The sequence below is a fragment of the Hermetia illucens genome, chromosome 6, assembly GCF_905115235.1.
Source record: "Hermetia illucens chromosome 6, iHerIll2.2.curated.20191125, whole genome shotgun sequence".
Classification (NCBI taxonomy): Eukaryota; Metazoa; Arthropoda; class Insecta; order Diptera; family Stratiomyidae; genus Hermetia; species Hermetia illucens.
In genome coordinates, this window is record NC_051854.1 from 68305171 (window position 1) to 68328587 (window position 23417).

General features: G+C 43.0%; 1 protein-coding gene across 3 annotated transcripts in view; it reads left to right on the forward strand.

Moving 5' to 3' along the window:
• The window catches only part of LOC119659323 (FERM, ARHGEF and pleckstrin domain-containing protein 1-like), a 215551-nt gene that overhangs the window by 29830 nt on the left and 162304 nt on the right, over positions 1-23417 (forward strand). For 2 of the 3 annotated variants that reach the window (XM_038067347.1, XM_038067350.1), the window contains exon 2: positions 14403-14453. The exons of the other annotated variant lie outside the window; for it this stretch is intronic. The gene's annotated coding sequence lies outside the window, so the exon portion shown is untranslated. The remainder of the gene's footprint in view (positions 1-14402; positions 14454-23417) is intronic. 3 annotated transcript variants of the gene reach the window in all.

Below are 23417 nucleotides of genomic sequence, written 5' to 3' on the forward strand. Positions count from 1 at the left end.
CTTAGGAACTATCTTAACAGCTAACTTATTCCAAGATAAAACTTAGAGACTTAATCTACCCTTTTGTTTGTAGTGTGACTCATAGAAACATGATGATATGATTAAGGTAATTTTGAAGAGATTTTGCTGGTGGTGGCTTTGTTGCGCTTAGACTACACTTGAATTCTAGGAATCAGGAGCAAAGGACTGTTTATTGGGCTGGGACGCGCTATTGGCAAAAGTGCAAAAGTTAATCGTGAATAATCACTAACCGAAGTTGATCGATGAACGATTACGATTTGTCATTCCCTAATCATGATTAATCTTTGTAGTTGATGACTGGATTTACTTGTTTAATAAGTTTAAAAAAAACTATCAAAAGAGGGTGTATTCAGATGACAGATGCATACAAACTTCAAAACCGAACCCCACGAAACTGTCGTTTAATATTTCTTCATGGGTTCGGTACTGTTCTTCTTGTGTGATCGCTCGCCTTATCCTTTCCCCTATACGCTATTTTTGATAATTTGCTGCAGATACTACTATTTCCTAATATCTGTTTTCTGACTGTAGCACCTGCTCCATCAGAAGATGCATACTTGAAATGCTCTTGCTCCACGCACGATTGCAGAAGAATATTGCATGCTATTCCGGGCCTGGATATGTCGAGCATGCTGTCAAATCATGCCCCAACCAGTGTATATATTTGAGGTAGCCGCCATGACCGCATAGCCACTGAGCTTACTGAGAACCACAGTCTTCGTGGTGGCGATTAACCAACATGTTGATCACAGTAGATCTACTATAGGCAGTACCCTTACAAAAATGACCCCACTTGCAAATGTGCTTGCAGAAGCTTATCTGTACACATCAGAGACGCTAAACAAGGAAAAGGCATAATCTTCGTCAAATCGTATTGGTAAGAGAGAGATCGGTGAGCTTTTGCTATTCTGGTACTACGGCGTGCTCACCCATATAGCAAAAAGTTGTTTCACGTATTCACTTATACATAAGCAAAAACTTGCCGATCTCACCAATACATTGGCAAGTCCGGGCGGTATGTCAAACACAGCTGATCGGGTTTTCGGTACATCTCGCTCATGCTCAAGGGCAAAACAATTTGAAATCATGTGTACTCGCACTGATTTCCCCCCTTGAGGGGCAAGGGGGAGTGAGGTAGCTGTCTAGTATCTAACTGTGATGTTGATGAATAGAATTAACTATCGGGTCTGTTCCGTAGCGATACCGGGCGCACTGGAAGAGAACGCGACCTGCCAAGAGGCCAATTTGAAAGAGCGAGACTACTTCACACTGAGTAATTATTGTCGTAATTTTTAAACAAGTCGGGATACCAGAAGCCCGGTGCTTCGGGTATAAAGGCTTCGTGTTCATCTTATATGGAAAACTCTTTATGCATGATTTTCAAACAAACAAACTTTCGCCAAGATTCAAAGAAAATGACCAGCAGTTGCAAGGTAAGCGATGTTCATCGGTGGACGTTCAGCTTGAGACCGGCATAATTCAGTTGGTGGTCAATCGATAGCAGCGCAGAATTTGAGAAAACGTGTTTTCCGCAGAAAATTCGCCGCAGCTTCCTAGTGTGTGTGTTTGCGTGTGCATCGGGCTGTGCATGCCATAAGAAGTTGCATTGAATGCTTGCATCGTTTCGTTGCCTACAGCAGGGGCGGACTCCCATAGTTGGTTTGTGGACGGAGAAGTACCACAGGATCACGTGAATTTCGAGGCGTGCAGCTTAAGCGATCTTGAACGTCACATCACCCGCAAATTCTCCGAAATAAAGGAATAGGTCGATCGCATGTCTGTCGCATGCGAGAGGAAACATCAGCAGGGCCAGGACTCGAAGCCGAACTAGTTGAACTTATGGATCCAGTTCGCATATTTTGCACCAGAAAGTTATTTTATTGGTGTCGCGCAAGCACTATTGATTGTTCTACAACCAACCAATAATCAACTGTTACTGTCATCCTCGCTCAACCAAACCTTAGTGCGCCAAGTACCTCTAGGAGTTTCCTCCATTGGGTCATTTCGCCATAAATGGTAGACTGCCGACACGGCAGCGGTGACAAGGCTACCAACGATTCGGAAGCCACAGCAAACTGCAGCCAAAAGATTAGCTGCTTCGGGACCATCAATTCTGGAGCTGCCCCCAACTCCACAATCGCGTTAGTCGGCATAGACGAGGGAGAGGGCTCTAAACGTCGTTGTGGCTTCAGCGACTGTCGGAGGACACGCAGGCCATTCTAGCGTGTGCAGACGGCGGTTCCCTTGAGGTATTGGCCTCGCCTACCGACATGATATACGATCTGTTGACGTGACGGAACTTGGAAGACAATTGGCTGCGCATGCGAACAAAGCGGTTAAATTGACCAGAGAGCGTTCTCGAACTCGTTCAACGGTCGTCTCAAGAAATGGACATTCGGGTAGCCGCGCGCCGCGTTCCACATCAAACTTCTGCGTGTGATGGTACCATCATCACCCCATGTATTTTTAACGCAGTTCCTGAAAACTGAGTTCGTTGGGGGACACGGCGACGTTAACCAGGAGTGCAACAATATGTCGCCTTACAATGTACGACCCCCTTAGTGGGCGTAATTATCTGGCCGGAAGGCGGAAGTCTCGGTCCTCCTCATCTCCAGACCTAACAAACTATTTCCCCCGCAGCTGAGATTAGCGGCAGCAAATTCCATGCCCATCGCAACTTACGGTTACACGCAAGTAGACGTGGGTGTTGGCTTGCTTAGGACCTTTTCGTGGCGCTTCATTTTGGCTGACACCAGTGTTTCCATATTAGGCGCAGACTTTCTGTGTCACTATGGGCTGTTGGTAGATTTACAGCATAGGTCCCTGATAGACCCCACAACCTCCCACAAATTCGGCCAGTTAAGCATGATGTCTAGCATCACATCAATACTACTGGTTCCCCAATCTTCTCGAAGGTGAGTCCTCTACCATCTCAGAGGCTTGCCGTTGCGCGGGGAGAGTTTGAGCAACTACTTCAGCAGTGTATATGCATACCTTTCAACAGCAGTTCTCCAACACTCCATTTGGTCCCTTAGCCCAATGGCTACTTCAGCAGTGTATATGCAGACCTTTCAAACGATTCCAGAACAGTACCCCATTTCAATGCCTACTTTTGAGGGACATAACAGCACAGTGTGGTGTTCCCGCTGTCATCACCACAGACTAGGGGATGCAATTCGGATTTACTCTCTTCTCGGAGCTTGGAAAGCTTTTGGGGTTCAAACGTCAGGGGAACGGTGTTTCGCTCGATGTATTTCTTATTCATGTCGGGTTTTTAAACTAATATACTTGTGGCCCACCACACCTATAGCCCCTTTCGGTCAGCTTGCTCCGCAGAAATGATGTGAGATAACGCCCGAACAGTCAAAATTATTCCTATATCGAATCAAAGGTTTTTAGAATATATTGAAGGAGTTAAAAATCCACTAGTTTACCTTGCATAAACCCATAGCATTCAGTCGCTGCCGCTCGACTTTCTTTTTCCGTTATGCGGAGCTCTTTTCACATATTATTTACGAATGTTAGTAGTTCCTGCCGTTGATCTTCTGACTGAAGCATGCGCTCCACCAGCAGATGCACGCTCGGAATGTTGGTCCTCCACGTCGCGAAGGGATTGCAATAGAATATTACATCCTCTGCGTCTTCTTGCTCATCTGGGCAGTTTGGGTATGCTATCGAGTTGTCATGCCTAAACCGGTGTAGATATTTGCGGTACCCACCGTGACCAGATAGAAACTGCGTTAGCTGATAACTACAGCCTCCGTGGTGATGATTGACCTACATACGGATGATTGGAATCAGCTTATGCGTCCATTGGCCTTTCGTTGAGCTATCCCATCGGTTTGAAATAATAAAAAGCTTGTTTTTTCTTTTTCGCTGGTGTAGATAATTATTCTTGCATATAATACCGATATTTCGGGAGCCACTTTTCCCTTCATCAGTGGTAACAAATCTGCTCATCAGTAGGTTTATTGGTTGTATTTATACTAAGACGAGGCAGACCCTGCCTAAGATGGAGCGATGGCGTAGGTCAGGACGCCAGACAGCTTTTAGGGATATCGAATTGGTGGACCTCGGTGCAAAACCGGGATGTCTGGAGTTCCTTATTAAGGCAGGCCTAGACCGGATACCGGTTGTTGCGCCGTTGATGATGACGATGATTTATACTAATCTAAATCTATACTATATACAATATTATTCTAATTATGGCTAAATTAGATGTTTAAAAGACTTATATCTGGATCCTGTAAATGAATAAATATTTAATTAAATGTGTGTTTGCGGGGCGCCGTACGTTTTTCGAAATGATACCGTCTCCAAGGTTACTGCTGCCCCGATTTTGAATTCAGAGCGAATGGCCCCGACTATGTCCTCCTTAGCTGTAATATTATTAATGTCTTCATATTGGGTAGTAACAGGATTTGTTAGGGTTCCCACCTCCGCCCAGGGCTTCTCCGATAGTCCTTCTGAACTCAGCTGATTTTTCTACTGTTTCGCTTAGTTTAAGAAACAGATCTTCGCTTGGAATCCTAATTTTTGATACCATTTTGCCCATTTCCTAAAATTAGGGGTCGCTTTTGACGCTGCGCTGTACATCCACATACGGCATTTCTCCCGTTTCCTTAACTAAAATAACATCGGGCCTCGGTTTTTTGAGTTCTTTGCTCTTCCTCGCCATCCGTTTTTCGGTAATTTTTGTCCAAACTTCTTCTGTATCGTCCACCTGTTTCTGGTGTGTAACATTCGCATTCTTCATTCGCTGCTTTGGTGTCCTGCTTGCGTCTCGGGTTCGCCGAGTATCCAGTCAGGATATTCTTCCTCTTTACCACGGAGGCATTTAATCTAATCCCGGAGTTGCCTGCGAGGAATTATTATTCCGAATCGCTTCTTTAGCCTTCTCACGCCATTCAATCTCCCTCAATTTATAGAGAGCTCTAATACTCTCAATTACATCCTTTATTTGTTGATGAATGGAACGTCTATTTTCCGTCCTCCAATTTGTTCACCAAGGTTATGGGAATATTTTCTTTCCATGATTAAGTCCACTTCTATATCCACGTCCAGTGGCGATTGGGGTTCGCATTCGCTGACCCTCCATTGTAAGTTTACACTTGGTGATCTTGGAATTTCGAAGGAATTTTTCTAATTTCAGTTCGCCTTTATCTTTTCTCCAGTATTATTTGTGTTATTCGTATCCATTTTAATTGAGTCCCCATTCAAAGCCGTTGTCAATGTTCGGGTGTGTAGTCACTATGTGACCCCGTGTTAATTTTTGCAAGAAGTGAGACCAAGGGTTGGCGCAAACCGTTGTGTGGGTTTTGCGCTCAGAACCGGATCAGTGCTAATCAGGTGTGGTCTATCTGAACCTACACCACTGACCTAATGGTGACGAAACATTGAGCGTTCTCTGAGGCCTGCCAGGGTTTCAACGGAACGGGACGTTCACCAAATAAGCCTGAACGCTATTTCGGTAAGATTTCATCTTACGTACTTAGGTAACAGAATGCTGCAAATGTCAGCCCAACGTCAACAATTAAATTTGTATTCCAATGCCGTGTGCCGTATACGTGTGCTCCTTAGGTTCATTTCTAAGACAACCTGCCCATAGCTTTTTATATCTACAGCCAGATATGGCATAAGACCTTGTTTTCTGACGCAAGGAGCAAGCCGGCACCCTCTCACGTTAGCTGCAGATGCATTGCTCGACAGTTACCACGTGGAGTTGAGAGCAGGATTTGATAGCTGAGCTGTGGGTGGTAAATCAGAGTGCATTTCCCAGTTTTTGATCGTAGTATACCGTGCCATGCGGTATATCACGCTAGGGCACATACTATCCTTGAACTGTCTTTTTTTGCAGTGTATGTGTGTATGAGATGTGGAATAGTCTCTGAGCACTCAGAATAGTGGTCCTTTGTGCCCGATTCCCCCATTTAATATCCTGAATTGGTCTTGTATCGCACGATTTCCGGGATGTAATGCTACTCGCTGCAGTTTCAGCACATTAGCACCAAACATATGATGTCTGATGCGTTCATAGGCGGAGCACTCACATAGAAAATGTTCCGTGGATCCTGCTTCCTCTTTACGGAATGGATTCGTATCATCTCGAAGAATCCCTATTCTAAACATACGCCCAGCTAGTGAATTATGGCTGGTCAGAATACCCACAATACTTCTGGAAGTCTTCCTGTTTTTCGACAGTGTAAACTTTTCAGTTTATTCGTTTGGTTCTGACAGGAGAAGTTTGGTGCTTGTTCCCAGTTTTTGATGGCGGCATTCACCAGTGTTACTGACAACACGCTCCGGTTCCGGTCCGGCATGGGGCAAATTGAACCCTCTTTTGCTAAAGCATCCAAGATCTCATTCCCCTCTACTCCACAATGACCCAGTCCTCATCTCTGGCAGGCAAAGACCATTCAATTTCTAACTTTTTGTAAATAATACCATTTTATTTGGATTTCGCATGCCAATCAAATCAACGGCGGTCGAGATCTCGACCAACAACTAGCACAGCCACGTCATCCGTGTATTTCAGCGTGTATTGGCAGGTTTAGCAGTTCGCATAGAAGTGAGTCCATTAACATACTGCACAAAAATGTCACCTCACCGTGGGGGTAATCCTTCAGCGCTTCTGTTGTTACGTAGCGATCAACACTCACTTGAGCACATAGGAGTATTCGCGTTAGCATTGCATAGATTCACCTAATGAAAGTTTCATTCGTGCTCTCTGGTAGCATCATCGAGCTTTTGGAACGGCGCACAGTCAAACGTTCCTTCAATATTCACGAACATCAACATCGCGTATTCGTTCCGTCCTCTATCTTAGAAGCCAAAGAGTGAGGAGCAGACTCACATGACTTTCTACGTCGGTAAACATGTTGATTTACATTCAGTGGGTGCGAGCTTAGAGCCTTGTCATGAATCTGACGCTCAACTTGTCTCTCCAGACATTTCCGTGAAAATGATGTCAAGCGGATTGGTCTGAAGTTCTTTGGATTTGAAAAGTCATCTTTCTTAGGTTTAGGTATCAAGACTACCTTCACCTTCTGCGAAGAGAAAGACACGTAGCCTAGAGTAAGACATCCTCGAAAAAGGCTTCGTAGAAGGTGCTTTAAGCGCTCAATGCGCTCCTTTATCATCCCTGGATGGAACACGATACTATCAACTTTGCTGGGAATCGCACTAATCTTAACAAAGTTATAATAGGTCAAAGTTGTCTCTTTTGTGCAGTGAATAGTCTAACATACTGAATACATAAACAATGCGAGGTGCAAGTGGGACAAATGCTCAAATATCCTTATATAAGAAATACACAAAACCTCTCATACCTGAAGCGCTCAGTTTCAGATGTCGGGACTTGTTAATCGAAATTTCAAAGGCGTGACTAAGTTCGTATTATTTGGCTGAATTTATGAAATATCTTTAACATTTATCTGTTTTGTCAATCTCGGCTTTCAGTGCAGCTTTAAGTTGAATTCCTTCCTGATTGAGGAGATTTGTTCTGTTGATTCCGCACGATGCTTTTATCTGTTTGGCGGCATTGCGGGCTTGTCTCCATTGCAAGATCAATTCTAGGGAGTTACATAACTGTATTTTCTATTTTTCTTGAAATCCCCAGATTCTAGTATCGATTTATTGCCACATATCCAACTTGAAAAGGGTTTATAAAATGCCATTGCCATTTTTTAACTTTAAATATGATTTATATTTTAGTCCCATGAGAACAAGAGGGTCTACCTCTTGACCATTTCTGGGGCTTATGATGGTTGAGTTGAAATTTGCAGAAAATTACAATTTCGTGCATCAACAAATTTTTAAGGAGCATATCACTTTGGTAAAAAGATATTTTGCTTTAAAGGTAGAACCATTTATGCAAATAAACTTTGCCGTAAGTCTTTGGATCTCTGAGCGGAGTGGAAGAGCTATGTAAAAGCATAGCTAACAAGATTTGCGAGACATTTATTGCGGGAAATTGTTTACATTTGAAACGACGATAAAATTATGAAAACACTCCCTTCAAGACCAATTTTAGATGAAAGATACTTCAAAGGACGGTTGAGCGTGATATGTTGACTTTTGAGTTGGGGGTATGATGTTCATGTCTCAAAAGTGCAGCGTTATATTGAGTTCCAATGTGATTATATGAGTTTAATCACATTGTGGGTGTATCGCATTTTTTTTTGGATTTTGAATGAGATTCGATAATGAAATTGTTGAAAAATATTCCTTCCTTCCACTTTTGGTGTACAGACTTTGTTATAAGGCCCGCAACATCCGCGTGTTTGGAACATTCAACCCAACGGTTAGGAACATAATTCTAATATTTCTTATGGCTCCTGCATATGTGAAATGCTCTCAATAAGAAACGTCCACTGGATCATGAGAACTACTTCCATATAGTAAAATAGTTATAAAAAGTCAGAAGAACAATTGAACAGATTGCTCCTGCTTTCTCTACTCAAGTGGGAATAGATTATACTTTAATGGCCACATCCTTACATTCAAGGCTTTTAAAATGGTATCGTGACATCTTTCAAGTTTTCGGGATTCGGCATGCTTTGTAGGAAAATACGTAAAGAATGTTGCGAAGAAATCCTACCCTAAAGTGTCTTCAGAGTAGTCGACCTCAGCATGTCGTTAGTCTCCTTCAATAACAATCAACGTCACCGTTGTCACCATGCCATTGTAATCACGGAAAAATGTTATTTTCAATATCGTTTCTATAGCGCGATAAAGCCATTTGTGTGCTTTGGAGGAAAAACATTTTTGAATTTATAGAAATTGAAGTTTGTTTGATGGTCAACAATTTTCCAAAAAGTGAAAAGAAATGATTGCTTATTATGTTTTATCAGATACCTTTCAGCGGCTCTCCAAAATTGTATTAAATAAATCTAAAAGAGCGATATGCTTTTGGGGCTTTAATCGAGGGTGTTTTATGTCATTATTTTGAGATGGTAACTTTTTATTCTGCTCTTTTCTTTCTTCCCAATAGAAATAGTACAGTAATACTTGCATTAGTTTAACTACATGTATGTTTTTTTCTTGTTATCGGTGACGTTCCTCATGCCACAGGTGGTCAATATACCACGACATCTTCTCTCCACACCTCGAGTATGCTGATGACGTTTGCTCTCTCACCGATTCATAGACTTAATTGAAAATAAACACCAAGAAAACCGAAGTTGCCACTCTAAGAGGTCACCACACTTTTCCTATCTGCATTACGGATAGAACACGGGGGTTGATCAATTTGTCTCACTCTTTTTTCTAAAATCTGGAAATGTAGTTACTTCAACAATAGGAGAACAAACATAATGATGAGGTTTTGCAATAACTTGGCGTCTAGAATACCACCACCTAAATACTGCTCGATAGCAAAGCGCAATAGAGAGGGCCGATAAATTTTTCTTAATATCGAACTAGTTAGCTCTCTCTGTAGCTCTACTACAGGCTTGGAAAAGTCACGTTACAAGTTGTGCCTCCTAAGGCCATTGACGGGGACGTACAGCTCCTACGATATCCGCATTTGAAGCGTAGAGGAGGTTCCATATTTCGCAAACAAATTATCAACATTGTAAAGCGGTCACTGCCCTAACTAGTCGGCGGATCAATAACTGCAAGACATTTATATACCTCGTACAAGAACCATGGGTTGTTGGTGGGGAAGTTAGGGGCCCCATTCCGGGATCCGCGGAAGGCAGATAAGGCAACGTACAAAACAGAAATAAGGCTCGAGTTATGATGATCCCTGGGAGACGTACCAAATCCATTGTTGCAATTGAAGAAATAACCCAGATGATCACAGCTAGCATGAGAAGAAAGCTGTCCACCCGATACACAAAAGTGGAGTAAAACATCTTGGTGAAATTCGGATTTGGCAAAATAGAGAAGAACGACAGGCAAATTTCTCAATCAAACTCTAAAGTCTGATCCAATGTTCGCTGGATTCGGCACGAAGAGGCTTAAAAATCTATAAAGAAAAGTATAAGTTAAGTTAAATGATGAACATGGATACGCATTTGCGAACAGACTAATTCTCTCGGGGCAATATCACCGTTGAAGCGTCAAAGAACCTAGCGAGCAGCTGAATTATATAATTTTACAAAGCCAGGGGTAAACGGAAAACGATGAAGAAACGGTAAACCATTTGGTTGAAGAACACTTCCCAAGTAGAATCCAAATCCCCAGCTCGGGTCTGACAGGTGCATATAGCCCTGAACTGAGAGACTGGACTCTGTCATGCAGAATAACATGCAACACTATATATGATAGTCATTTATCCATTGGTCAGGTATAGCCCGTCAACCACACATACGCGCCATCGTTCGCGGTTTCTTCAACCTCAAACTTAACTAGATTTTAGATAAGGCAGCGAAAGTCGATCTAACGCTGTTAATGCGTCGGGCCACATTCAGTTCCGTGCTACTGTCGACAGAAGGCACGCTTCCAAGATATGCAAATTGATCGACGCCTTCGACGCTCTGCTCATTAATGCGGATAGGCAGAGCGCGATGATCAGTCAGATTGAAGACCTTGGTTTTGTAGGTGCTTATCTTTAGTTCAACTTGAGTTGCCTCTCTATCCAAATCCATCGTCATTTGGCTCTATCGATCCATGACCCGGTGAGAGAGCAAGCAGATGTCATCAGCGTAATTGAGATTGTTGGAGGTAAGATGTCATAATCCATTGAATTCCTCTACGTCCTCCGGACAAAGCAGCATGAAGAACGTCGCCGATAACAAGGAGAGAGAAGAATAATATCGGTGACAGGATGCAATCCTGGCAGACTCGGCTTTGAACCTCAAAATCCTCCGAGATTTTACCTCGGTGCAGCACGTGATATTTTGCGTTATTATATGTCGCTCTGATAATGGCTACTAATTGCTCCGGAATGCCCCTCCTGTGTAGAGTACTCCAAATACCCTCCCTGTTCATTCTTTCGAAAAATTTCTCGAAATCGATGAAGAGCAAGTGTAGCGAAGATCTAAACTCCGTGCACGGTTCCAAAATGATCCCTAAAGTGCTGATGTGATCAATTCAGGAGAATTCGGAGCAGAAACCAGCCTGCTCTTTGTCGTTCAAATATAATTTTAGCCATTATCTTTGGGACGGCGAAGCGCACGCAAATATCCCTCTAATTGTCACACTCAAAATGCCCTTCTTTCACTCTTTGGGAAAGGTTTTGGATCACCGAGATTTGCGTACGAGTAGAAGGGCCAGATCCGCAGTAACTGTAGGTGCAGCGATCAATAATTCTGCGGGGAGACCATGAATTTCAACTGCTTTACTCCTTTTGCTTATTCTGATGACCGAAAAGATTTCTCCTCTGTTTGGAGGAACAGTCCTTATCTGCATGTTACGGTAACTAGCCATTTTATCCACAAGAAGAGGAACCTCACCGGATGTGATACGGTTACGAACCATAGTGAGATGTTCTATCCGCCTCTTCAGTTGTTGTCATTGTGGATGAAAAGTCGACAATTGACGTCCTTTACATGACCATCGGAAGATTTGCCACCACATGATATATATACTTTTAAAATCATTGCGTTTTGTGTCATTTTTGGCTTCCCCGACCAACGCAATAGCAAATTCTATTTTGTCACTTCGTACACCTCGCTGAACTTCTCCAGATTTCGCTCGATATCGGAGTTTGAGCGCGTCGTCGCTCGCAGCGGTCAATAGAGCCTTCATTCTTCCTTTCCCTTCATCGACTCTCTTCCACGATTCCGCAGTCACACAGTTCTTATAATTCCCCTTCGGGAGGCGCCAATGACCTGTGTAGCACCCGAGAAAAGATCATTTTTGATGGCGACCCAATGCTCTTCGATATTCTTAGGCGATTAACAAGATAGCTCTTCCACTGTCGGGCGACAGTTGGATTATACAAGCGGTCGATTTATACGTACGGAGTTGCAATCCTCCAACCCTGCGAGAAGTGGTGGACGCAAAACGTAAAGAAACGTAATCCACCATCAGATGCTGATGTTTTCCGAGGCCGGTGTTAGCGCCCTGCACGGCTCTGTGCGGAAACAATGCCGCGGCGGTGGAAAATGCAGCAATCCACGAATATCCCACCATTATCGTTACGGTCGCCAAAACTGTGTTTCCCCATCATATGTTCGAGCAAGATTGGCATTCAGATCACCCATCACGATCAGATAGTATTACATTCAGGTAGACTTCCATGAACTGCGTGTAATTGTACGTATAATGCATCCTTCTCCACTATATCGGAAGTGTCCTTTGGTGGGTAGCATTGTACAATTGTGATGCTTCTTAACTTGGACTGGAAACTTCCAGTTGTGGTAGCTATCAGAAGCCAGTCAACAATGGATTCGTCGCTGCTACCGTTTGGCTTTCCAAAGAACAAATGCATATTGCCTTGAGTGTGTCAAGCGGGAGAGGAGTACTCTCCAGAGTCTCACCATTTTTCAGTGCTTAGGTGCAGAATGCCCAGCTTATATTGTTGAAATTCCCGCTCAAGTTGGAGAAAGCAAGCACTCTGAGGACCCTCGCTACTGAGTGCGCACATTCCAGAAATCGATCAAAGTCCGTTTTTGATAGTCAGAGGTCGAAGTCGTGGGGCCAGTGCCTATGCGAGGCGTTGTTGCCATTTCGGTAGCAATAAAGTTTCAAAATTTGCAGATTGTCCACAAATTTCTATCCCTTTTAGTCGTCTCTTATAAGCAGGGAAGGCTTTGAATGTATTCGTAAGCCCCAACTTACAGGGCAGAGTTTCCCGATATGAAGATAATATTTATTCCCAAACCAGGGAAACCCACCTACGCGCATATTTAAAAGGGCTGGAAGGACTAGTAAATCGATTCTTGAGGGACACATACATTGCTAGGTGACGACTTCTCTCCAGGCAACATGCAACCAAAAGGGCAAATTCACGGAGACAGCACTCTGTCCAAAAAGGAATACGTTTTAGACGCATTCGGGGACATCGAAGATGCCTTCAATTATGCCTCATTCACGACTATTTGTTACACGGCAAATAACCATGGAATCGGCCCGCGGTTAATCAGTTGGATCCTTCACATATCGAAGAAGAGGAAGAACCACATATTAGTCGGGCAGAAGTCTAGTGAGGCCCACAGAAAGTGGTTCTCTCTCCCCTGTTATGGCTCCTAGTAATGGACATCTTGGTATGACTCCTGGCTAACACAAAGATTTTTGCACTAGCGTTTGCGGATGACCTAGCCGTGAAAATTGCTGGAGTTACTCACATTTGTCGAAACGTAAATTATGGATGATTATTATGAACTCTGCACGCTAACGGAGCCTCATTTTTCTTTATCAGCATTTTAGTTTTAATTCTGTTCCTAGTGAATGCAATTCTGCATGTAATCCACAGCTGGTGTTTTCCTAGTGGGGCTTTTAACTGGACATTGTTCTTTAAACTACCACATTGAAAAATTGTGGTGGTAGCTTCGGTTATATGTAGCTAATGTGAAGAGACGGCCCTGCACTTCATATGCAGCTGCCCGGTCTCTTCAGATGAAGGTACCTCGCCAAAGTTTCCTTCAATGAACAATTTGGACACTCTCTGCCTCTGGAGCGTATTTTTAGATTTGCAAGAACCTGCGGAGGGCAGCAGGCTGGAGGTCAAAAGGCACGTGTACAAATTTCGCAGCTGTCAGATTATTAGTTTGTTGGATATTTTGAGTAAAGCAACTTTTGTTAGTTTAAAAAAAAATGGATAAAAAATTTCGTGTGTTAATGAAGCATTGCTTCTGGCCAAAAAATACTGTTGGAGCCAAGGCTTGACTTGACCCTGCCCCGACATGATTCCCAACGAGGAACTACATCGTGGATTAGATGGCAAAGGTGGCAGCGGATAGTATAATCGTATCTTTTCAAATCGTCTATCGCCTGCGGCTTTTTAAGGCTTTTTCTCCAGCGAGTAGAGGAGTGTACCGAGGCTTCGTTGAAGAAAACCTATCCAAGGTACCTTCATCCAAGTTTTAAAGAAACTTGGCAGCAGAGTCGTCTACCACTCTTCCTAATATTGGCCACATATAGTCGAGACCATTACTCCAATTTTTCCTATGCAATATCGTCTCTCTTCTTAAGAGACTAGCATAGTGGAGTCAGGCCATTGTCGAGTCAGTCTATCAGCTTTCTCATTGCTAACGATTTTTTATTATAAAAACTTGATTGAGACTCATCGAAAAATCTTTTAAAACTCCATTGTATACACGCTTTCAAATTTGGGATACTATTGCTTCCTTATTATTTGGTAAAGTAGACTAGCCCGCAATTGAGGTTGACGTTTTCCCAAGCTTCAGTCCTTTTCATTTTACTATTGTCTAACTATATAAATTGTCGGCTAAGGTGATCCTTACATTTCTTTCCTTTATTTTTTTTTTCAGTTAGCTGTCAATGTATCCTTGAAAGTCGGACAACGAAATTCTGGAATCAATGTGAGTACTCAAAATTAATTGTTGATAGTGTTGAATTTTTTTATACTTATTTTAGGTATAAAATAGGTCCAGGCACGTATTCTTGCGAAACTCCAAATTCTGTGCAGAATTTGTTACATGAAGTTATTTCCAGAATGGAAATCTCTGCTGGAGTATCACAGGCCATTCGAATATTGAATATTTTCGATAAATTAGGCAGAAGGCTTCAAACTTGATAAAGGGCGCTTGTTTCAGTCTGCAAAATATGTGGCCATTGTTTTGCGGGAAGCCTTGGGTATTTGGTCTGTCTGTCACTAAGTGGGTGCGGACTCAGGACTCCCAGCATCCTCAGCAAAAAACTTGGGTATTTGGTTGGTGGATTATCTAGAGCCTAAAATCGTTTCATAATATTCATGAAAGCTATTTCTAATAAACCAGGCTTCGCACAAAAAAAAGAAATACTCAAGAATAATAAAATCTTTACAGAAATGCTTGATTTCGACAGTTCGCTCGCTTTAAGGGGAGACGAACAGTTTCGGGACCTTGTCCGTATTATTATATTTTGGAAATTTATTGGAAAGCCCTCTCTCGTTCAGTCTACATTTTTGAAGGCCTACGTTTTGAATCCTCACTCTCCTGTGTTTCACCCAATATCAAAAACAGGACCAGTTTCGAAAATTACTATCCTTTCGTGTGACACTTCACATGACTATACTTTGTGATAAACAATTTTACACTTCCATTTTGCATGTATGGGGGGGGCCTCCTAAAATCATTCGTTGTATGTAAAGGAGTTCAGAGACCACACGTTCTCACCAAATTCCGTGATAATAGCTCCAGTCGTTTCCAAGTAAATCGGGTCTGAATTACAAACATACAGACATTGAATCGACTCTAATAAGGTTTTGTTTCACACAAAAAAAGCTTAAGAATGAGAGGGTGGAACTCTGGAGACTTCTCATCTATCTCTTGTGATGCTATGCTTTTGTACTCTGAGAAACCTTAGTGATACCGCGAATTCCGTGTCGGCTGGTTACGGCTACTGCATAGCCCGCTCTCATTACCTTCAAGCCGATTTCGGGCAGGAATTTGACGGCAAGATTTCGATGCAGGTTAAGGGGCATCAAATCAAGAAAAGCTTCTTAAAGGTGGGCTTTGATCTTGGGGAACGTATGGCGGTGCCAATTGCTTCCCTACACTTGCCCAGAGAGAGAAAGTCGGGAACCCCCTCAATTAGTTTAATTGCCTTTCTTTTCTACCGAAGTGATATTCTTCCAAAATGTTACTTAATTACTAGATGGTTAAGTACAGCAGTCACTCGGTCAGTCTACTGACGATGTTGCCAACTTGCTGCTGCCAACTCCCAAAAGGTAGCAACAACGATGAAAGGTTTGCAGATTTCTACAACTTTCACTGCCTCGTCATCGGTGGTACACTGTTAGAACACAGGGTCTGCTACAGAGTCAGTTGGATATCAATTGAATGACACCGGTCATCTAACCAGATCGACCACATCGCTTTCAGCAGTATGTTTATGTATGTAACAAAATAGAGGTTGACATCGGCCTTGAAATGGATCATCGTTTGATAACTTCTTACTTTTGTTTGCCATGTTGCCATCTATTCGTAGAGAAACAGAACGTCATCATCAACTGTGCAACAACCGGTATCCGGTCTAGGCCTGCCTTAGTAATGAACTCCAGACATCCCGGTTTTGCGCCGAGGTCCCCCAATTCGATATCCTTAAAAGCTTTCTGGCGTACTAACCTACGCCATCGCTCCATCTTAGGCAGGGTCTGCCTCGTCTTCTTTTTCTGCCATAGATATTGCCATTATAGACTTTCTGGGCTGGATCATCCTTATGCATACGGATTAAGTTACTCGCCCACCTATTGAACCGGATTTTATCCACAACCTGATGGCGATGGTATCGCTCATAGATTTCGTCGTTATGTATGCTACGGAATCGTCCATCCTCATGTAGGGGACCAAAAATTCTTCGGAGGATTCTTCTCTCGAATGCAGCCAAGAACTCGCCATTCTTTTTGCTAAGAACTCAAGTCTCCGAGGAATACATGAGGAGTGGCAAGATAATTGTCTTGTACAGTAAAAGCTTTGACACTATGGGACGTTTCGAGCGGAACAGTTTTTGTAAGCTGAAATAGGCTCTGTTGGCTGACAACAACCGTGCGCGGATTTCATCTTCGTAGCTGTTATCGGTTGTGAGTTTCGACTCTAGATAAGAGAAATTATCAACGGTCTCAAAGTAGTATTCTCCTATTTTTATTCTTCCCGTTTGACCAGTGCGGTTTTGTGTTGTTGGTCGGTTAGTTTTCGGTGCTGATATTGCCACCATATATGCCGTCTTGCCTTCATTGATGTGCAGCCCAAGATCTCGCGCCAGTTGCCGCCTGCTCGATCTGGATGAAGGCAGTTTGTACGTCTCGGGTCGTTCTTGATATGATGTCGATATCGTCAGCATAGCCCAGTAGTTGGGTGGACTTAAAGAGGATCGTACCTCTTGCATTTACCTCAGCATCACGGATCAGTTTCTCGAGGGCCAAGTAAAAGACGATGCATGATAGGGCATCCCCTTGTCGTAGACCGTTGTTGATGTCAAATGGTCTTGAAAGTGATTCTGCTGCTTTTATCAGGCCTCGCACATTGGTCAGGGTCAGTCTAGTCAGTCTTATCAATTTCGTCGGGATACCGAATTCTCTCATGGCCGTGTATAGTTTTACCCTGGCTATGCTATCATAGGCGGCTTTAAAGTCGATAATAGATGCTGCAACTGGTGTCCATATTCCAACAGTTTTTCCATCGCTTGCCGCGTAGAGAAAATCTGATCTGTTGGTCGATTTGTCTGGAGTGAAGCCTCTTTGGTATGGACCAATGATGTTCTGGGCGTATGGGGCTATCCGGCCTAGCAAGATAGCGGAGAATATCTTATAGATGGTACTCATCAACGTGATACCTCTATAACTGCTGCACTGTATGATATCTCCCTTTTTATGTATGAGACAGAGAATGCCTCTTTGCCAGTCGCCAGGCATTGATTCGCTGTCCCATATTTTGAGCACAAGTTGATGAACCACTTGGTGTAACTGGTCGCCTCCATATTTAACCAATTCGGCTGTAATTCCATCGGCTCCTGGCGACTTATGATTTTTAACCCGATGAATTGCACGGACTGTTTCTCCTATACTTGTTGGCGGCAGTATTTGTCCGTCGTCTTCAGTTGGACCTCTAACTCGGCGATGTTCTGGTTGTTCAGTAGCTCATCGAAGTACTCAACCCATCGCTCCAATATGCTCATTCTGTCGGAAATCAGACTTCCCTCTTTGTCTCGACAGGATGAACATGTGTATAAGGCTTCATCCTGCTGACTTGTTGGTAAAACTTCCGCCTTCGGGCCTGGTGCGGTTGCTCCCTGCACTTTTCGAGTTCACAGACCTGTTGGTTTTCTCAGGCTTCCTTTTTCCGTCTGTGAAGTCGCTTCTCCGCTCGACGGAGTTCGTCATAAGTCTCCGCGCGTGCCTGCGTTCTTTGAGAATGCAACATTACTCGGTATGCGGAATTCTTCCGTTCCGTTGCTAGCTTACATTCATCGTCAAACCAGCCATCCCGACTCGTTTTGAGGCTGGGGCCAAGTATGTTTGTGTCCCTATCAATGATGACGTTCTTCAAGTGGTTGTGAAGATCATTTGTTGATGCTTCACCTCCAGGATCTCTGTTGACTGCGGTTATTGTGGCATCCATTTCCCTCTTATAGGTGTTGCGGAGGGTTGTGTTGTGGATGACTTCAGTGTTAACTCTCACCTGATTGTCAGAGGGGATTCTGGGTGGTGTTGTTATTCGAGGTCGGAGCACCATGCCAACGAGATAGTGATCCGAGTCTATATTGGCCCCCCTATATGTTCTGACATTCATCAAGGCGAGGTGGCGGTGGCGTTCGATCAACACGTGGTCAATTTGGTTGAAAGTGGTCCCGTCTGGAGAGGCCCACGTATGTTTGTAGACCGCTTTCCACGCAAACCAGATACTTCCAACAACCCTTTGGTGTAACACTGCTAATTGAATAATCCGCAGTCCGTTATCATTGCCTGGTGAGCAATATTCGTTGTCGGATTCGTCATTGTAAAATCCATCCTGTCCAAGGTTCCTTACCCAACCCCCAAGCTGGAGGAGCTGATGATACAAGAAACAGAACATGGGTAACTTAAAATGAATATGGATCGTTTCTCTGATCACGCTGTCGTCCAATAGGGGAAAAACCTTGTTGTGCAAACGACAAATTTTGAATAACTTGTGTCCCGCCTCTCGAAAGAATTTGCAAGTGCTTCTGTGTGTCCGGATGGCGCAAGTGGTTAGAGCGCTGGGCTGTCATAGCAAAAGGCGGCGGTTCAAATCTGACTGGTGACAGGGAGATTTGTTATCGTGGCTATATGTCGGATACCAGTCGACTCAGCTGTGAATGAGTACCAGGGTAATAATCTCGGGCGAGCGCAATGCTGACCACATTGCCTCCTACAGTATACTGTAGTGTACTGTTACGGTCTTGAGTGAAGTGCTCTAACTCACTTCAAGACCCTGATCTAATATGGATTCTTGTGCCAACGATTATTTATTATTAAGTGCTTCTGTTAGGGGCATTAGTGATAAGCTTCTCATCCACGACGATGAGCAGAGAACACGTTTGTTTTCGCTCTGGTTACGTCTATACCGACCGTTATGGACCATTATGTGAAGTTTGGATTTTCACTCCATCTGTTTTTCATTGATTTCGAGTAGCATTCGAAAGCGTCATTTGGAAGTGTATCGAAACTGCTCTATGAAAAACTAATAGCTATTGTCAGAGCAGCATATGATAATTACAATTACATGCTGCATCGAGGGAAATGACCAAAACTCTGACCGAAATAAGGGTGGCTTGCTAAGCTGGATGGAGGTTTGACAGCCTGATGATTGCATCCAGATTAGCCCTTTGATAGAACAAAATGGCACAACCGATCAGGATGAGCTGACCCCGCATTTGAAGGGACAAAGGCTGAAAAAGAAGAAGATCGAGATAAAATTGCAGAGGAATCTGAAGTCGAAAGCGGAGTTTGCCAGGGTTGCATGATGTCACCGATTACTTTCTCCTTGATATTGGTGACGTTCTTCATGGTGCCTTCAGTGAAAATCATGAAGGGGTTTAATTTACGATGCATCGTTTTTTAAAATATTTTTAATACAAACAACTCTGGATTTGAAAAAGAAGTAAGCAGAGTCGGACTGGACAACAGGTCATCGTACTCTTACTATTTCCAACGATGCGCAGATAAATCAAGGTGTCAGTCTGTACATATAGGGAGTGTTGTTCCTACCGAACTTAATATCACTCACCACCTTAACAACGCTAACCCCTTCAGTGTTTTATATCAAACCTGAGACTACAGGCATTACAACACCAATATCAATTTGAGGTTTTCCCAGGTCAATATCTTCCCTACTCTATTATATGGTCAGATATCCGCGGACGTGTTGATCAGGAAATGAACTGGCCTGGCATTGAATAGGTCAAACATCCATTATTCCCGGATAGTGTACAAGTAGACCGTGTTCGGTCTGAGTGCTGAGAAATCTTCCCTCGCCCTCACCTCATGCAAGGGCCTTCTTAGAACTATGCGGAGGTGTGCAAGCTTCTCGGATAATCGTGGAAGCAACCGAAGCTTATTGGGTGTAGTTGATACGCTATACCTCACATAGGGGTTTATGGTGGTCAAAATGACTAATGAGGTTGCAATTTTAATTATTTTCAGGGTCGCCTTGCATTTGCAGGTTTGTTAAGACCAATTACTTGGATAGTACCATTTCTTGGCAGACCATGTCATACGTCTTCAATTTCTTTCGAGGACATTTCTTTCTTGGTTATTAGTGCTGTAATAGAAGTGGTGCTCTTGAATTCTATTGTTAATTCAGATGTTCGTGGGATTTTATGGTTTAAAAGTTGCATCAGTTGTCGGTTGTATTGAAGATGACTTTACACTTTTTGTATGGGTTTCAGGTGGGAGATACTACGTGACCCAGTTAATAGTGGCAATGATTCTTATGTTGCGTAAAGGTGAAGATTTAGCGTTTGGTGCTGGTCAGTAGTCATATCATCTGAGGTTATATTACTTATGTGGTTTTGAAGGTGTTGAAAAGAAAGCAGCTGTAGGATTAGTCTATGATTACACAAACCTTGATTCTGTTGTACTAAGACCCGGAGGTCATGTGCAGTCAACCCTTCTTGTATTTTTATGTTATACATCCATATCAATCCATATCGTCATGCTCGTCATTTTCATTAGTCATTAGTGATTAAATTGGGTTAGTTTGGGATTTCCGTTGCAAACTAACAAGTATACCTGCCCATCAATAACTTTGTCCTGCAAATCCTAACCCGATTGGCATTCATAGGATCCCCTGGCACTCCGAACACACAATTCTGTATTCATTTTAGAACTATTATAGCTAATTTATCTCTACTCAACTTCCACTACCTGATATGTGTTGGAAATTGAGTGGAAGCAGGTTGTTGAAAAACCATTCAACTAAATTGAGGTGTACATTTCACTAATGAAGTTAACACTTTTCAAATACAAGTTGTTCCATGGCATCACACCACATGCAATTATTGCTTATGCTAAGTGCATTGTTTACTTTTATTGTTATCGTGTCTATATAGATAGTCACGTCCATTGCCATTCAAGCCAAGCCTGCTTATTGTGATAACTGTGTGCATCGTGATCGCAAGGCATAATACTGTGGCATTTTAAATGGCATTCATTCCGGCCGATTAAGCTCCAACCAGTCGCTATTATGGTATGTAATCGCCAGCTGAAATTAAAGAGTAGGCGTTTTGTATTAAATAGAGGGTTCCAAGCTGTAATATGTTAGACAAAGTTTATTCCGAAACTATCGATTAATTAAGCAATGATTAAGGTGTCTTAAATGGCGGATGGCGAGGGGAATTCTGGTCAGCAGTGCATATCCGGATGCTTCTCAAACTGCTCTTTTGAACCAACGCCGAGCATGTTGAATTGATCATGGAAACATGCTTCTATTCTCCTTACCTGGGTAGAACCATCATTTTCTGAAACCCCTCAATAGCTTCCTCGAATACGGGCTCTACAAACTTCCATTGTTTAACCTATTTCCACGCTGGTCTACCGATTCTATTTGTGGCAACCGTTATGCATTCTCTTATACTGTCCTCAGATCATAACATCCAATCTACAGATACTATCTGCAGCCAGTACACTATCGTCAGCAGTTACGCTTGATTTATGGCACGGAAATTGATTGTCTGAAATGAATTTTAGATAAGTAAAAATGTACACATCGTGCACGTCTTCTTCACGAAAATAAATGGAAGTGTGTATTTGTATGAACGAATCCATATGTGTGTCGTGTTTATTGATTGATTTGTAGCATACATTCATATATCAAGCAATGTTGATAGGAAAGAGAGTCAAATAAATGACGTAATTCATGAGTAAATAATCGATGTCTACCCATATTCGGAACCCGGAAAGAAAAAAAAATGTGTGCTGTAGATATTTGCGCTTTATCAGTTGAGTTGTTATCACTGCAAGGCTGAATTTGCAGCAAATTTCTGAGTCATACTTGTTGGAGACACGATTTTGGTATGATCGATATTTCCATTGCAAGATTAATCCATTTCCAAATTAATGCCTTGCAGATATAATCATCATTAATCAGAATCAAGAATGCTTAAATTAACTAGCGAACTACGAGGACAGAGTGAGTGCACCTTACTGTGGAACGACTTTGATATTTCAGGTTCTCCCGATAATAACCTTGGCAGGGCTGCAAGTACGTTCAAAGCTATGACATCATTAACTTCGCAGTGCAAATTCAGTTGAGATAGACTCCTGATTAGCTCCTGCTCCCGGCTTTGAACACCTATACTCAACTCCTATAAGGGTTTACGTCAACCCACGCATGACCTCCCTGCTCATATAGACAATCACGAAGATCATTTAAGGCGACTGCACTTTCTAGCAAAGATAGCGGCTTGCAACTTGGCCCCAAAGTAAAATGGCAACACCAACAACAACAATAAACACGGCGATAAAACCGACAATAGTCAAAATTTTTAGACGGAGCAACAATACACCACGCTCATCGCTTCTGGCGGTTAAAACGAGAGGTTTCACTGTAAACCTCTTTCCAAGAAGCGCCAAATTACGACGGTCACCTGCTGAAAAAATAGAAAATTCCACTGCCCCAAAGGTCAAGGCGACGTGGAAAGTGAAAAAGGTAGTGACACCATAGAGACTAAGAGGCCTGGCGACCAGAAAGGAGAGACATCATCGCATTCGGGTTCAGAAAAGGATCCACGAGAAAAGATGGCAAATTCGCAGCAGTTTGACACCTCTTTGGCGGCAGAAAAAGGTGACGAACTCTCCAATCAGGCGGAAATACAAGTAATCCCACCGGAGAGGATGGACCTCATCCGAAAGATGAAGGTAAAGGAAGAAATGGTACCTAAGAAGTACGAGTGGTCTTATGGAAAATCGAGGCTGCTACCATCGTCCAGCGAAATATCTCCATAGATTTGAAAAATAGCATAATGGTAATGGAAGAACTGCTGCTGCTTATTGCATACCAGCGACACTCCTGCAAGACAGCCGAAGAAGAGGTGAGCAAAAAGCACATCGCTAGTGTAACCTCTAGTTCCGCCAGAGGAGGAACAAACAATCGGCAAAAGGAGGCGAGGTGAAAACAGCGTGGATGTGGCGTCGAGGATTCAGCAAGAAAAATGCCCCGAGGTGGTAACCAAGTGGACCAAGCAGCGTCGAAAAATGTAGAAAATTCAGCAATAAGACAATAAGTTGAATATCGTAGAAATTGGTTCCACTGTAGCAGTCAAAGTCAATCCACGCCAAAGAAGAAGAGAACTGGCAAACCGCGGTCAGAGCCCATTCTCATTAAGCC